The sequence below is a fragment of the Vicugna pacos genome, chromosome 3 (assembly GCF_048564905.1).
Source record: "Vicugna pacos chromosome 3, VicPac4, whole genome shotgun sequence".
In the NCBI taxonomy this organism is placed as follows: Eukaryota; Metazoa; Chordata; class Mammalia; order Artiodactyla; family Camelidae; genus Vicugna; species Vicugna pacos.
The window spans coordinates 74,483,145-74,499,225 of NC_132989.1; the positions used below are offsets into that span (position 1 = coordinate 74,483,145).

Below are 16,081 nucleotides of genomic sequence, written 5' to 3' on the forward strand. Positions count from 1 at the left end.
GTGTTTCTAATTTAAAGTCTTTGTTAAGCTGTCTATGAAATTAATTTTCCAGAGTGAATACATGTTTGTTAATTTTCCTTAGCAACCAATTATTGTTTTGGAATTTTTGTTTACTAGTGATTTTAGATAAGACTTTTTTGTTTTTCACATGTCTTTCTCCCATCTTTCTCCATCTGCCTCTCTGTCCAGCATTTTTTGCAATCCCCTCCCTGACAACAGTTCTTCAGATCCCTAATCTGTAATCAGGCTGCAAATTGCTAGTTGGGGTTCCTGCCACATGGTGATGGTGGAGTACCAAGAATCAGTCAAATGGCCATAAGCAGTTTGGCTCAGTTCTGGTTGCTAAGTCTGTCGGTTTTAAATCTACAGCTCATGCATTTTTAATGAAGGTGATATTGTCCCCAATAAGGCGAAAACTGATTTTTGGAGGGCAAATAATCTTATATACAGTGGCCCTTCAAAGCTCATCCCTATGCTTAAAATCTTATTTCTCAGCATTTAATTTCTCTCTTTAGAGAAAATTTAAATTAAACTTTTCTTATTAGGGGGATAATAATGAAAAAGAAGTTGAAAAACATTGTTATAGCTCTAGGCAGAAGTCAGCTATGTTTTGTTTGGTCTACTTTCTTAGGTAGTGGGCCTTATCCCATATCATCTGTGGAACTTTTTAAACTCTCTGACCTTTGAAGAGCTGAGCTCCTGGCTAGCACAGATATAGCTTCAATTTTGCCTCTCAGTTTTGCAAGTCTGTTTCGTGGAGATGTTTATCTTGTTTTTGAATCTGGAACCTTTCTGTCTTTTTATGTTTTATCACATATTATTATATATTTGGAGCATAAAGGGGGTGATCAAAGCATAAATTCATTGCACCATCTTGATGGGAAGTCAGTATTTATTGTTTTGTTTAGCAACTACTACTCTAAAGTCTCTATGGCTTTTTTCCCCTAACTTAGATACTTACATAGAGTTATAATGCTTATCTAAGACATAATACAGGAATGACCAGTTGATAGATGCAATTACATTTGGTCAGTTATCTGTGCTTTACTTCCTAGGTTAGCATTTTTGAGGTTTCTGAAGAATGTAGATCCTTTTTAGCTAGTATTATCTTCTCTGGGAGGTTCTGGGCTTTTGAGGTCCCATTCTTCTGCAGCTGGAAATTTATGGCGGAATCCCTCTAGGGTACTATTCCGTACATTCACCATCTGCTCTCTAGTAACATTTGCAGTTATACACCAAAAGACCTTCTTGCACTGTTTCAGTCTGGGAGAGCAGGAGGCTTCAGCCATTCACGTTTCACATGGCAGTATAGCACAGTGGTTTAAAGGGACAGGCTGTTCAGTCTTGGGATCTCTGTCTCTATCTCCTGGATTTAATGCATTTGGTTTTCAGAAGTGGCTGTCTCAAACTTTAGTAAGGTTTGCAGTGATTAACAAGACAATGGAATCTTTTTTTTTTTGATTAGAGAAAATTTTCTGACAAAATTTTTTGTTGTTTTCACATACCCACAATCATTTAGAAAGACATTAGAAAATACAGACAAGCAAAAATGAAAGAAAAATTGTTCACAATTCTGACATCCATTTTGGTGGATATTCCTTTAGGCCCCAAAATGCATCTATATGTTTATAAATAATATACTACAATAAAAGTGATTATGCTGTAGTTACTGGTAAAATATATATACTTCTCATTTATTAATGCAAGGTGAGTGTATTCCTCGGTCAATTACTTATGGACTCTACATTGTATTCTGTTTTATCAATTTCCTGTTTTAGACTATTTAGATTCTTTCCAATGTTCTATTTTAAATGATACCAAAGTGAATAAGATTATACATGTATTTTTGTTCAATTGTTAGTGTTGGAGGAGGTCATCAAGAGGATGTGACCGCTAGTTGACCCTTGAGCTGGAACCAGGCAATTAGAGGCTCCTTCCTCTTCCCTGACCACCCACCATTCCCATAGCTTCAAGGACGCAGTCTTGAGAGGGTAAGATGTTGGTGGAACTGTCTGGACTGAATATGTGACTGAACCATGATAAAGCCTCTTTATAAACTTTTTTAAAAAAATGAGCATTTGTGGCAAAATCCACGTTATTTAATATACGAAGTGCCACAGTGAATCGGTCCCCAGGGTGTGTCCTTACAGCTAAAGTTTGTGCCATGTTTAGATTGTTCAAGGACTTTATACCTTTCGATTCGATTCCAGAGGAACTTTCGTGGTACATGCTATTGAAATTTTCATTCATCTTCTTAAAAAGAAACTGAGAGGATTCATGGTTTGTCAAGGCATCTTCAAGGAACCTCAACATGTTTGGGGAGACCATGAATTCCAACAGAAGTAACAGAAGGTGAGGAGAGAGCGAGGGGGGCTGTGGCCAGGTGAAGGGCGGCTCCTTGGTCTTTAAGTACTGGATGGAAGGTAAATTCCAGGAGAGCTGTAGTGTCAGCTGCCGGCGCCTGGGGCTCTGCCCCAGCATGTCACCCGTTTGGAAGACGATTCCAAGATCACAGAGGCTAGGGAGCTTGTTCGAGGTCACACAGTGAGGGCCTGCTCATGCCAACCCTGGGCTTTCCTCCAGTCCCCGCCCAGGGAAGGGCTAGAGGGTGAGTGGGGTCATGGGCCCTGGGAGGTCGTAGGGCTCCGGGGCTGAGGGCCCTGGGATCCTCCAGCCCCTCCTCTTAGCCCTCTCTTCTGGAGGCTCTTTATAAACATTTCAGATTCTGATGGGTGGGTGTGGAGATCTACTTGTCTTGCACCCTCCCAAGACAAGCTTTTTTTTTAAAACTTTTTTTTTAAATTGAGTTATAGTTATTTTACAATGTTGTGTCAAATTCCAGTGTAGAGCACAATTTTTCAGTTATACACGAACATACATATATTCATTGTCACTTTTTTTTTCTCTGTGAGCTACCATAAGATCTTGTATATATTTCCCTGTGCTATACAGGATAATCTTGTTTATCTATTCTACATTTTGAAATCCCAGTCTGTCCCTTCCCATCCTCTGCCCTCTTGGCAACCACAAGTTTGTATTCTATGTCTATGAGTCTGTTTCTCTTTTGTATTTATGTTTTTTTTTTTAGATTCCATATATGAGCAATCTCATATGGTTTTTTTCTTTCTTTTTCTGACTTACTTCACTTAGAATAACATTCTCCAGGAATATCCATGTTGCTACAAATGGCATTATGTTGTCAGTTTTTATGGCTGAATAGTATTCCATTGTATAAATATACCACTTCTTTATCCAGTCATCTGTTGATGGACATTTAGGCTGTCTCCATGTCTTGGCTATTGTAAATAGTGCTGCTATGAACGTTGGGGAGCAGGTGTCATTTTGAAGTAGGGTTCCTTCTGGATATATGCCCAGGAGGGGGATTCCTGGGTCAAATGGTAAGTCTATTCCTAGTCTTTTGAGGAATCTGCATATGGTTTTCCACAGTGGCTGCACCAAACTGCATTCCCACCAGCAGTGTAGGAGGGTTCCCTTTTCTCCACAGCCTCTCCAGCATTTGTCATTTGTGGACTTTTGAATGATGGCCATTCTGACTGGTGTGAGGTGATACCTCATTGTAGTCTTGATTTGCATTTCTCTGATAATTAGTGATATTGAGCATTTTTTCATGTGCCTATTGATCATTTGTATTTCTTCCTTGGAGAATTGCTTGTTTAGGTCTTTTGCCCATTTTTGGATTGGGTTGTTTGTTTTTTTCTTATTAAGTCATATGAGCTGCTTATATTTTCTGGAGATCAAGCCTTTGTCGGTTTCATTTGCAAAAATTTTCTCCCATTCTGTAGGTTGTCGTTTTGTTTTACTTATGGTTTTCTTTGCTGTGCAGAAGCTTGTAAGTTTAATTAGGTCCTACCAAGACAAGCCTTTAAGGAAGTTCCTTTGCTTTTAAAACCATCACCTACCAATCTGGAGTGGGTGCCTCTGTTTTTGGTCTGTCTTTGCCCTCTGTGTATGGTTTGTGAACCAACAGGAAGGATTTGACAACAAAATTTATAGAGACTCTTTGGTTATCTTCAATCAGAAGACAGAGGCTGAGGGAAGGGCAATTGTGACTGTATACCCTGGGAAGCACTGGGCATGTAGTAGGACCTGGTAAATGTTGGTAAATGTTATTAAATAAACAAAATGTCAGAGCTAGCACCAGGCGTTTTAGTAAGACGAAAGGGAAAACAAATAGCTCTGAAGTCTTAGGAGACAACTGGGAAACACAACTTTGTCCCTGAAGAAGAGTTTTTGTGTAGCTTGAAAACCTGGAAGTATGTTTCACAGCAACAAGTCTTGCCCTTTTATCCAGTCTAGTCCTGAAACAAAATAAAATTTTATTTTTATGATTGAATGATTTCAGAACACATTATGCCCACTCTTATGTCTGGAATCATCTTTATCTCCTTTTATTATATTAGTGCCAAATGGACTTTTCCAATTTTCCATCATGTACTTTGGGAGTGTTTTTTGTTTTTTTTATCCTCTGATTGAGGTTATGGAACAGGGTTGAAGTGAGGAGGTAAATATTTGACAATTTGGAGCAACCAGTCAGCTAGGAAAGAAAAAAAAATATAAAAATCTTCCTCTCGCTCTCTTTTTTAATTTCCAGTCTTTGCTTTCCAGTCCTGTCAAATCACCCACTTGTTCCTTCAAGGGTTATTTGAATGTTATTAATTTAAATATAGTTCCCAGGTATAAATTGAAATACAATGAAAGCTTCAACTTTCTGAAATGTCTGTTTTGAACCATCTACCCAGAACACAGGACCAGGAAGTGGGCTGACAAGGCTCAGAGCAGCCAGTATAGGCAGTGTAAAGTTGATGAGCTGAGGTGGGCATTTCACTCATGGGAGAGGCCCTCAGACCCTACTCTTATGATGCACTGAAACCAACAAATTTTGATCAGTGGATTCCAAACAGTGGCTTAGAAAAAGGAGCTGGGAAGGCTGGAAGCAAGCAGAAACAGTGAGCTCCTCAAAGGAAAGAAACAGAAAAACTAAAACCTCAGAAGAGAGCAGTGTGGGGCTAGTAAATCTATGGGCAAAGGGTCTTACCCTGTGCAACAGCCTCCATGGAGGCAGTCACTGCCGTGCAAGAGGCTGAGTCATCAGGAAGATTTTAAATTCAGTGTAATCTGTTTAAGGGAGCAGAGAGCATCAACTATAATGGAGAAGGATTTCTGTTCAAAACCATGAGAGTCCTAAAAGCTTTGAAGCTTAAAGGAGTAAGACTTGTAGTCATGTAGGAAGTTTGGCTTTTCCTAAAGAACTTTGAGGGGCTGAAGTGTTACTTGGTGATTGAGATTGGTTCTTTTCTTCCTGGTTTATAGAATGTATACCACTAAAGTTTTGGTGAGACCTGGGGATATTGGTCACTGACAATGACGTCATATGTATGACTGGGTTGAGTGGAAAGGAGAAGAAATGGAGAGGGGAACTAAGTGTAAAAGTTACTCTGGTTTGAAAGAAAGTGTGGAGGTGCCTGATACTGGGCACAGAATGGGTGCTGGATGCACGTGTAGAAGTGAAGGTGGCTTCTTTTAAGATGGACTCTCACCCAGTGCTTTGACTGTCACAACTAGAGCTGAATGTGATGGAGGATGGTTGAGGGAGGAAGGAGAGAAGTCACCCTGGGGAGTTGGGCAGGACCAGGTTAAGGGTTCCGGACATGGAATCTGCTTGTGGGAGCCCATGCTGCACTTGGAAGGGCTGTTTTGCATGGCATTTTGATCCTGGAGGTGCTCATACCAGGTGAGAAGACTGGCTGATCTTGTAACCACGCCTGTGTGGCCCGCCCCTGCCCCATGTAGGGCCCGCAGTGCTACCTCAGCGAGTTGGTCATGAGTTCTTTGTCATGCCTGGCCCTTCAGGGCCACAGCGACTGAGTGACTAGCAAAGCAAGAGGAGCCCTGAAGTTGTAATTTTGATAAGCCTAGTTGTCATTTCACTTAAAAAAAAAGCTGAATTATTTAGATTATTAATGTAGATCAGTTTCCTTTTTTCTTAAATCATCTGTGGAGAACCATTTCATAATAATTTACTGAATATACAATAAACAGAGGCTTAGTTTTTAAAAGAAAGGAGAGATCTGTAGACTTTTAAAAGATACATAGGCCACAAAAATTTCCATTCTTAGTCGACAGAGCATCATTCCCTCTAAAATCTTTGTTATGAAAACTGCATAAAGATCATATAATCATTTATTGTATAATTTAATATCATTGTTATTCATTTACAAAGTATTTCTTATCAGAAACGTTTTTTTAACATTTTTTATTTATTTATAATCATTTTACAATATTGTGTCAAATTCCAGTGTAGAGCACAATTTTTCAGTTATACATGAACATACATATATTCATTGTCACTTTTTTTTTCTGTGAGCTACCATAAGATCTTGTATATATTTCCCTGTACTATACAGTATAATCTTGTTTATCTATTCTTCAATTTTGAAATCCCAGTCTATCCCTTCCCATCCTCTACCCACTTGGCAACCACAAATTTGTGTTCTATGTCTATGAGTCTATTTCTGTTTTGTATTTATGCTTTGTTTGTGTTTTTTTTTTTAAGATTCCACATAATGAGCGATCTCATATGGTATTTTTCTTTCTCTTTCTGGCTTACTTCACTTAGAATTCTCCAGGAGCATCCATGTTGCTGCAAATGGCGTTATGTTGTCAGTTTTTATGGCTGAATAGTATTCCATTGTATAAATATACCACTTCTTCTTTATCCAGTCATCTGTTGATGGACATTTAGGCTGTTTCCATGTCTTGGCTATTGTAAATAGTGCTGCTATGAACGTTGGGGAGCAGGTGTCATTCTGAAGTAGGGTTCCTTCTGGATATATGCCCAGGAGGGGGATTCCTGGGTCAAATGGTAAGTCTATTCCTAGTCTTTTGAGGAATCTGCATACGGTTTTCCACAGTGGCTGCACCAAACTGCATTCCCACCAGCAGTGTAGGAGCGTTTCCTTTTCTCCACAGCCTCTCCAGCATTTGTCATTTGTTTATGATTTGTTCTAGTTCTGTGGAAAATGTCCTGGGTAATTTGATAGGGATTGCGTTAAATCTGAAAATTGCCTTGGGCAGTATGGTCATTTTAACAATATTGATTCTTCCAATCCAGGAGCATGGGGTATCATTCCATTTCTTTAAGTCTTCTTTAATTTCTTTAATCAGTGTTTTGTAGTTCTCCATGTGTAAGTGTTTCATCTTTAGTTTTATTCCTAGATATTTTATTACTTTCGGTGCTATTTTAAAGGGATTGTTTCTTTACTTTCTTTTCCTGTTGATTCATTGTTAGCGTTAAGAAATGCAACTGATTTTTGTACATTAATCTTGTATCCTGCTACCTTGCTGAATTCTTTGATTAGTTCTAGTAGTTTTTGTGTGGAGCTTTTAGGGTTTTCTATGTATAGTATCATGTCATTTGCATATAGTGACAATTTTAGCTCTCCTTTTCCAATTTGGATCCCTTTTATTTCTTTCTCTTGCCTGATTGCTGTGGCTCGGATTTCCAAGACTATGTTGAATAGGAGTGGTGAGAGGGGACAATCTTGTCTTGTTCCAGATTTTAGTGGGAAGGTTTTCAGTTTTTCACCACTGAGTACTATGCTGGCTGTAGGTTTGTCATAAATAGCTTTTATTATGTTGAGATATGTTCCCTCTATACCCACTTTGGCAAGGTTTTTTTTTTTTTATCATTAATGGGTATTGAATTTTATCAAACGCTTTGCCAGCATCTATTGAGATGATTATGATTTTTATCCTTTCTCTTGTTGATGTGGTGTTATCACATTGATTCATTTGTGTATGTTGAACTATCCAGTCTCATGATTTCTTCAAATACCTTTTCAATCCCTTTTGCTCTTTCTTCTCCTTCTGGGGACCCTATTATGTGTAGGTTGGCAGGCTTTTATATTATCTGATAGGTCCCTTATATTGTTTTCACTGGACTTATTTGTTTTTCTCTCAGCTGTTCTGATTGGATGACCTCTGTTGTCCTGTCTTCTAAGTCACTTATTCTTTCCTCTGCATTATCTAGCCTATTTTTCACAGTCTTTAGCTCAGCTCATCTCAGCAAATGAGTTTTCCAATTTTAATTGGCTCCTCTTTATAGTTTCAATTTCCCTTTTGACATATTCTGTCTCTACTCACAATCTCTTCTTTCAGCACTTTGATCACTCCTTTTTTGAAATCATGATCTAGTAGACTATCAAGGTCTATTTCATTGATTGTTCTTTCAGGGGATTTCTCTTGTTCTTTTAACTGGGAGTGGTTCCTCTGCTTCTTAATTTTACTAATATCTCTCTGGCACTATGGATTATGGAGTATCAGTTATCTATTGTGGTCCTGAAAGGGTTTATTTATTTATTCAGTTATCTAAAGCGGATGCAGAAATAAAATTAAAAACATTTAAAAGAAGAAAAAAATGAAGAGTATAATCAATAACAAAAGAACAAGAACAAAATGAAGAGAAATAAAAATCAAATTGAGACAAATTTATAAAAATTTTAAAAGAAAAAAAGATTTGAAAACAGAGTATAATCAACAGAAGAACAAAGAGAAATAAAAATCAAATTGAGACAAATTTATAAAAATTTTAAAAGAAAAAAAGATTTGAAAACAGAGTATAATCAACAGAACAAAGAGAAATAAAAATCAAATTAAGACAAATTTTAAAAAAATTAATAAAAAAGTTTAAAAGAAAAATTTAAAAGGCATTAAAAAAAAAAGAAAAGAAAAGAAAAAAAAAGGTGGATGTGTTCTTGTGGAGACTGAGCACCCTGAATAATTTTGTTGAGAGGTCCTTCTTAAATATGGGTAGTTGCCAAGTCTTCCTTCCGTGCCTTTTGTCTGTCTTCCCTTTGGTTGGGGGTGTGGCTGATGTTGTAGTGGCCAGCGCCTGCCGTGGCTGTTGAATGGGGCCTCCTTTTAGTTCTGCAGTTGTCGCAGCTCCTGCCCTCGCCTGCTGAGCGAACTCAACTCACTGGCTCCAGTGGCCCTCCTGTCGCGTGTCGGGTCTGTGCTGCTCCCACTGCCCGTAGGCAGGCGGGTCGTGCCCCATCCCAACACTGCAACCTGGTGCCACGCTCGTGCGCAGTAGGTGGGCGGGTCTCTCCCCAGCGCTGCGTAGGGGCCGCAGTCGGGAGGCGGGCTCGGAGGAAGCGGCCGCACCAGCCCTCGCCCTGCTTTGTGCCAGAGCTCCGCTCCTTGTTCGCTTGTCTTAGAGGCCGAGTTCACAGAGGAACCAGGGCAGAACAGTCCCCTCTGCCTGGAGCTGTAAACAAATCTCAGTCCCGCCTATGAGGTTGCGGAGCTTCTAGGTATGTACTCAGTTTTGACCCCACCTCAGCCTGGGAGCTGCGCGCCAGGGAATATGGTGGCCGTGGCTGAGCCCCGCCTCTCTTCTCCCCAGAACGCGTCAGTAATGGCGCCGCGGGGCTGAGGAGACAAAGGCTTCGGTGCCCCTCCCCCAGGGCACACCAGCAGTGTTGCTTACTTTTTTTTTTTGTATTTTATGGGGGACCCAGGCTGTTCTGCTCTGTATACACTCCCAGCCACGGCGCGCAGCCGCCTGCAGTCCCCCGAGGTTGCGTCTGTACAGCCGGCCCCAGTCCCCTGCCCGTCTCGGGCAGCCTGTCCTGTCCCCCACCTGCCGGTTGGTGTCCAGGGCTAGGGGGCGTGGAGACCCTCTGTGCCCATTTATCTTCGTTCTGTCAGTCAAAAGCTATTCTGTACAGATCCTAGCCTCCGAGGTTCCCCCTCTGTCCCTTTGACCTCTCCACTGGAGAGGGGGAGACCCAGCGAAGGAGCGCTATTCCTCCTTTGCTACTCCCTCCCTGCAGGACTGGTCTCGCACTATTCTGCTTTTCCTTCTTGCTTTTTTCCTTTTCTCCTACCAGATTTGTGGCATATTTTGTCTTTTGAAGAAGGTGATATTCTGTCAAAGTTCAGCAGTTGTTCTGATTGGATGGGTGGGTCCAGGGTTGTCACTCTTGGTGTATTTGTGCAGCAGGGTGAGCTGTGAACATCCTTTTACTCCGCCATCTTAGCCCTTCTCCCTTGGATTGCTTTTTTTTAAATTGAAGTATAGCTGATTTACAATGTTGTGTTAGTGTCTGGTGTACAACAAATGATTCATTTTTATATACCTGTATACGTATAGATATGTTCTTTTCCATTATGGTTTATTTTAATATATTGAATATAGTTCCCTATGCTATACAGAAAGACCATGTTGATCTGTTTTATATATAGTAGTTCTTATCTGCTAATCCCAATCTCCTCATTTATCCCTCCCCCATCCCCCTTCCCCTTTGGTAACCATAAACTTGTTTCATATGTCTGTGGGTCTGTTTATGTTTTGTAAACAAGTTTTTCGTATCATATTTTAGATTCCACGTAAGTGATATTATATGGTATTTGTCTTTCTCTGTCTAATTTATTTCACTAGGTATGATAAGCTCAAGGTCCATCCATGTCACTGTAAATGGCATTATTTCATTCTTTTTATGACTGAGTAATATTCCATGGTATATATATACTGCATCTTCTTTTTCCATTCATCTATTGATGAACATTTAGGTTGCTTCCATGTCTTGGCTATTGTGACTAGTGCTACTATGGACATTAGGGTGATTCTATCTTTTTGAATTAGGGTTTTCATCTTTTCTGGATACATGCCCAGGAGTGGGACTGTTGGATCATATGGTGACTCTATTTTTAGCTTTTTAAGAGACCTCGGTACTGTTTTCCATAGTAGATGAACCTGTTCACATTCCTACCAACAGTGTCGGAGGGTTCCCTCTTCTCCACACCCTCTCCTGGATTACTTTGTTTGCAAGAGCTGAGAGTTTGGACTAGTGAGGATGTAGAACTTGAGTTGGGTCCCAAAGGGCAGTTAAGTGTGGGTGGATTTATAATAAAACAGATCTGGCTTCAGCTCCTAGATCTTGTTAATTCCAACGCTTGGACCCATTACTTTCCCTCTTGTGACCCCAATTTTCTTATCTGTGAAATGAGAAGAATAATACATCACTGTCACTGAGGATTAAATGAAATGATGACTATGAAGGACTTTCTAATGTTATTATTTATTATAAGTGGAAAAATCTCAGAAGAGTGACTGGAATTTTGATATTATTTTACAGTTGCTGTATAATAAGACAGTTTACCACATAGAAAGTATCTTGCTCCTCCAGTATTTGAAACTATACAGCAACAAGAAGTTCTGGGGCAGCAGTCATATGTTTAAGAACTGTTGTGTTCTAAGGTGAGAGCGAACTGAAAAAGGAACTAAAAGAGTGTATGTCAAATGCTGTATCTCATTCTCCTTTTGAGGTGGCTTTGCATCTAGAATAGTTGCAGGTCTGAGCTCCAGGGACACTGAATGACTTGTTGGCAGCCCCACACGTTGTTTCCACAGTGCTTCCGTGTCCTCCGGGGCTGGTGAGGACGTGCTTATGCTCATCCTTAGAGGATGCAGGCTGTCCTAGAAAGATGGACGGTCATACCTCTTTCTTGTCAAAAATCAGATTGCATGAGATTCTTCATTTACTGGGTAAGCAGAGAAGCTGGAAGCATAAGTAGAATGGAAAAATAACCTTTCCTTGTTTAGGTCCTGAGGAGGAGAAAATCTTCGTTGTCAGGAGGACAAGAAGAAAGATTGAATTGGACAGCTTGGAGTGTATTTTGGAGCATACATACATTGGTTGAGATAGAAGTATGGGTCTCCATGTTACATTTGGGAAGGGTTTATGCGCCGAGAGGATGGGCATGGGAGAGGGGGCTGGACCCTCGGGTTGGAGTGTAACAGAGTGGGTGTTCTGGGGCACCAGGTAGCACAGAGGAGTTAGACTGGAGCCAGAGAAGGCCGTTACTGTGTGCAAGTGTATAAATACGTGTGAAAGTGCGTATCAGTATATGAGACTGCACGTGCGTGAGTGTGTTTGAGGATGTAAGAGTGTACGTGTAGGAGTCTGTGGCACTGTCTGAGCATAGGTGAGTGAGTGTGTGAATATGAGTGTGTGTCTGTGAGTATGGGGATGTGTGTGTATCCAGTCAATGGAAAGCTCCTGTATAAGACCACTAGTAAAGGACTTCGCCAAACTTTTAACTGGGGTCCCTGGGTTTTTAGCTTACAACGCTCTCTACTGTCAGCTTTACTGTGTTGTAGAAACTTTCTCCGGGGCAGGTTTAAGTGCAGGAACTCTGGAATCAGCCTGCCTGGAGGCCTTGTCTGTGGAAACTTGGGCAAGTAACTTAACCTCTCTGTCCGCGAGTTTCTTTGTCTCTAGAATGTGGATGACAAAAATAGTTCCTACCTCACAGAGTGATTGGGAGAGTAAAATATGTAAATGGATACGCGTTAAGGCATTTAGCATGGTGCATGGCACTTAATAAATGGTAAATAAAAGGTAACCACTATTCAAGTGTTGAGTAAAGGAAAACATGCCCACGCAGGCTGTCATTTGAAAAACCGCCTGCTTAATGTTTTGACCCATTAAAACATTCACATCAAAGATCAAAATATATAACCAAGTGAAAGTTTCTCTTCACCCCATCCACTATTCCTGTAGTTCTCACATTCCTATAAAACATAACCACCATTACTAGTTTCTTCCAACTCCTAGAAATATTTTGCTTTGTGCATGTGAAAGCAAATGCAAATATATTTTGATTTTTACACAAATGACAGTGTATTACATACATTTTTTCTGTACTTTGTTTTTTCTTTTAAATTTAGGGAGCTCTTTCCTTATAGCTATAGAATAAACTTCCTCACTTTTTAAAAAAAATTTTAAAAAATGGAGGTACTGGGGATTGAACCTAGGACTTTATTATGCACGGTAAGCACATGCTCTACCCCTGAACTATTACCCTCCCCCCTCACTTTTTTTTTTTAAAGCTGCATAGTATTCTGTGGTTTAGGCTTGCAATAACTTATTTTCTCATCTGCTTTTGATGGCTACTTAGGTTGTCTGCAATCTCTTTCAGACTGTCTGATGTGATGTCTTTACAGCCTGTGTGCTGAGCAGAGCCGTCTTTCTGTGTGAAGCATTTCTAGAAGATTATCTACGTATTAGGGAGGAGATGGGGGAAGGTTCTTGTACCTCTTTTTATCCCGTCTGTTTGCTTTAGTCAACTGTAAGCAGGTCAGCTGAGACGGTCTTATGGGATTTGGGTTTTATACCATCAAGCTTCATGAATTCATACTTGTTCCTAGCATGGATGAAAACTTAGCCATTTGGAAATCACTTACGCATTTGCTGCCCTAAAAGGAGGAAACAGTCCCTGGCGATTGACTAACTCTGGATTGACACTCCGGACTCAGGCCCTTTCCCAACAGAGTGTTGACTTGCCAGTAGAGGGCTCTCTCCTTTTGGGAAAAAATTAAACGTCTCCGGGAAAGGGTTTAAATGTAATACCCAGACACCAAGTATGGTGTTTCTCTCCTCTGTAGTTGGCTGCTGTGTCATTCCCCTGAATGTTTAGGGATTAACTGAGTACAGCCTTTGTCAGTTTTTAGGGTGTGCTTATGTGTGAGGGGTTGTGGGGAGGAAACGAGTTCCCCAGGGGTTTTAGGGGAAGGCCTGTGATCTGACCCAGATTGGAGGATTAGAGCTTTTCCCATCTTTAGGATGTGAGGCATCCTGGCCTTGTTCTGTATTTTGAGATTAGAAAACACTCATTCCTGCCAGGATCCCTGGGCTCTGTTTGAGACTTGTTAACAGCGCACTAACCCCTATTTATCAAGCCCTGTTTATATAACCCATATAACCTCGGTAACTGCTCTGAGGCTAAGGTTCCCACCAAGTCAGGTGAAAATCCACCTGGGCGCTTTGGAGGGGAAGAGAAACAGAGTGGGGATTAATTGAGCATCTCCTGAGGTAGATCTGGACAGGTTGGGCCAATATGCGCTATTTCTCTTCATTCTTGTCTGGTGGATTTTATTACTGTCCCCTGTACTCCCTCTGACTCCCGCACTTCCCCTGCCCCCCTTTCCAAAACAGTTCTGGAAGATGGTAAAGTGTATTTCCCAAAGTCACACAACTAGGAACTGCTACCTAGAAGCTAGTTCCCCTGCTGAAATTACATGGCTGGCCAACGTGACTATAGAATTCAAACTGTTTTCCAGCAGAACAACTCCCTCCCTGCAGGGCGGGACTGGCTTCACCCTGGTCTGAGGAGTCGAGGTCCCTGACTCACCTTTGGTAAGAAAAGTTCTCCCCTCGTTCTGACCTCTAGCCCAGTTGAGAACCAATTCAAAGCATTTTTCTTTTTCAGATAAAGATAGAACAATGGATTTCTATTTTCTTTTATGTAGGGTACACCTAGGCTAATATTGAACAAGCTCCAAGGAAACAGAAGACACATGGGGTTTGAGAAACTGAGGGTAGAACTCGCTTCTTGGAAAAGGGCCTATTCTCAGCCCTGAGTCATTAAGCACAGGTGCACACACAGGTGTGTTCCTGCCCTCCCGCCACAGTTGTTCCCCTGGAGGGGTGGGGGCCCTCAGCGTGGTGGGCTTTTCCCAGGCCAAAGGGGGCCTCTCTCAGTCTTATTTTGGTTTGAGAAAGCAGCAGCACAGAATGAAGAGAAAGGGGGAGGTAAAGCTGCTTAGATGCCGGTCAGGTGAATCCTGCTGGTGCTTCTCATGGCGTCCTGTGTAATTTTGCACAAGTAGAAAACAGGCTAATGGTTGCCGATTAGGTATAGCTGATTTAGATAAATACTCCCTTTTTTTTTTTGAACTCAGGAATACTCTTTACACTGCTTTTACACTCAGTCTTGTTAGACTACCTTACAGGATTTTGAGAAACTATTTTTTTGCACTGATGACCTCATTTCCATTCACAGTGTTACCCATCTACCAAACATGTGCCAATAATGTTCATTTGTTCAAATCCCTCTAGGGTTACAATAAAAATACATGGAAGTTTCTAGCTGAAAAGGAATTATTCAAGGAATGGATGTTAAAAAGGAGTTACTGCTGACCTGTTCCCACAACTTGAAGAATCTGCACTGATGGCTTAGTCCAGGGGCTCTTGATCTGCAGTGTGTATTAGAATCACGTGGAGGGTTTGTCAAACCATAGCTTGCAGGACCCTGCCCCTGCAGTTTCTGATTCTTTAAGTCTAGCCTGTGCCCCCTATTTTGCTATTTTTAGCAAGTTTCCTGAGGGATGCTGAATGATGCTGCTGGTCTGGAGACCGTACACTGAACATCACTGACTCTGCTCTGTAAGGCGGAAAAGCTCAAAACAATAGAAATATTGCTACTTCTCCCCATCCCCTCCCTCCCATATCTGGTGAGAAGACAGTGGTGAGGAGGGCAAGCTTTGGACTCAGAGAATCGCGTTGGGATTCCTCCTTCCCTGACACTTTCAACTGTGTGACCTTGGCCAATTTATTTAACTTTACAGTACTTCAGTTTTCTCATTTAAAAAGTGAGGATAATAGCATAGCGTCTATTCACTGAGCTGTTATGAGGAGTGAGACGATGGGCAGAACTGGTTTAGATCATACACTATACCAGACATATAGCCTGTGTACACTGAGTAGTAGCGCTTCTTCTTAAGAGTTCTTGTGTATCTCTGAAGTAGCTTATTAAATTTACCAAAAAGAGACTAAAGTAAAAACAATGAGATATGAGCTACAAGGCATGATGACTTTAAATAATTGAATAATTGGGGAGTTTTCTTTTTTCTTTTTTAAGAAGCTCTAAAGTCCCCACTTAGAAAGTACAGCCCAGGCATTACCAATCATTATTATTATTATCTGAGGTGAAAAGAAAGCTCGAGGCCTCTGAGCACATCAGTCCTAGAGGGTGGTGGGGTGGTGGGGGTGGGGGTGGGGAGAGTTAGAAAGAAGAGTACAGGGTAACTTTAAAAAAAAATGAAACTCAAAATCTTCCCAGCTGTAGGAATAGGCAAGGCTGTTTCAAGGTTTTAAATTTGGTCTTGAAAATTCCCACCCTTTGCAAAATCATCTCCCTTCCTAGCCTGCCAGGCAAAATCATCTCCCTTCCTAGCCTGCCAGGGTAATGGAAATTCCCACTCCTTCAGTTTAAG

At 41.0% G+C, this 16,081-nt stretch overlaps 1 long non-coding RNA gene across 1 annotated transcript in view; it reads left to right on the forward strand.

Moving 5' to 3' along the window:
- The first annotated feature begins 9,126 nt into the window (after nucleotides 1–9,126).
- LOC140695666 (uncharacterized) overlaps nucleotides 9,127–16,081 on the forward strand; it is a 475,691-nt gene continuing 468,736 nt past the window's right edge. The window contains exon 1 of the long non-coding RNA XR_012071416.1: nucleotides 9,127–9,332. This is a non-coding gene — a long non-coding RNA (uncharacterized lncRNA). The remainder of the gene's footprint in view (nucleotides 9,333–16,081) is intronic.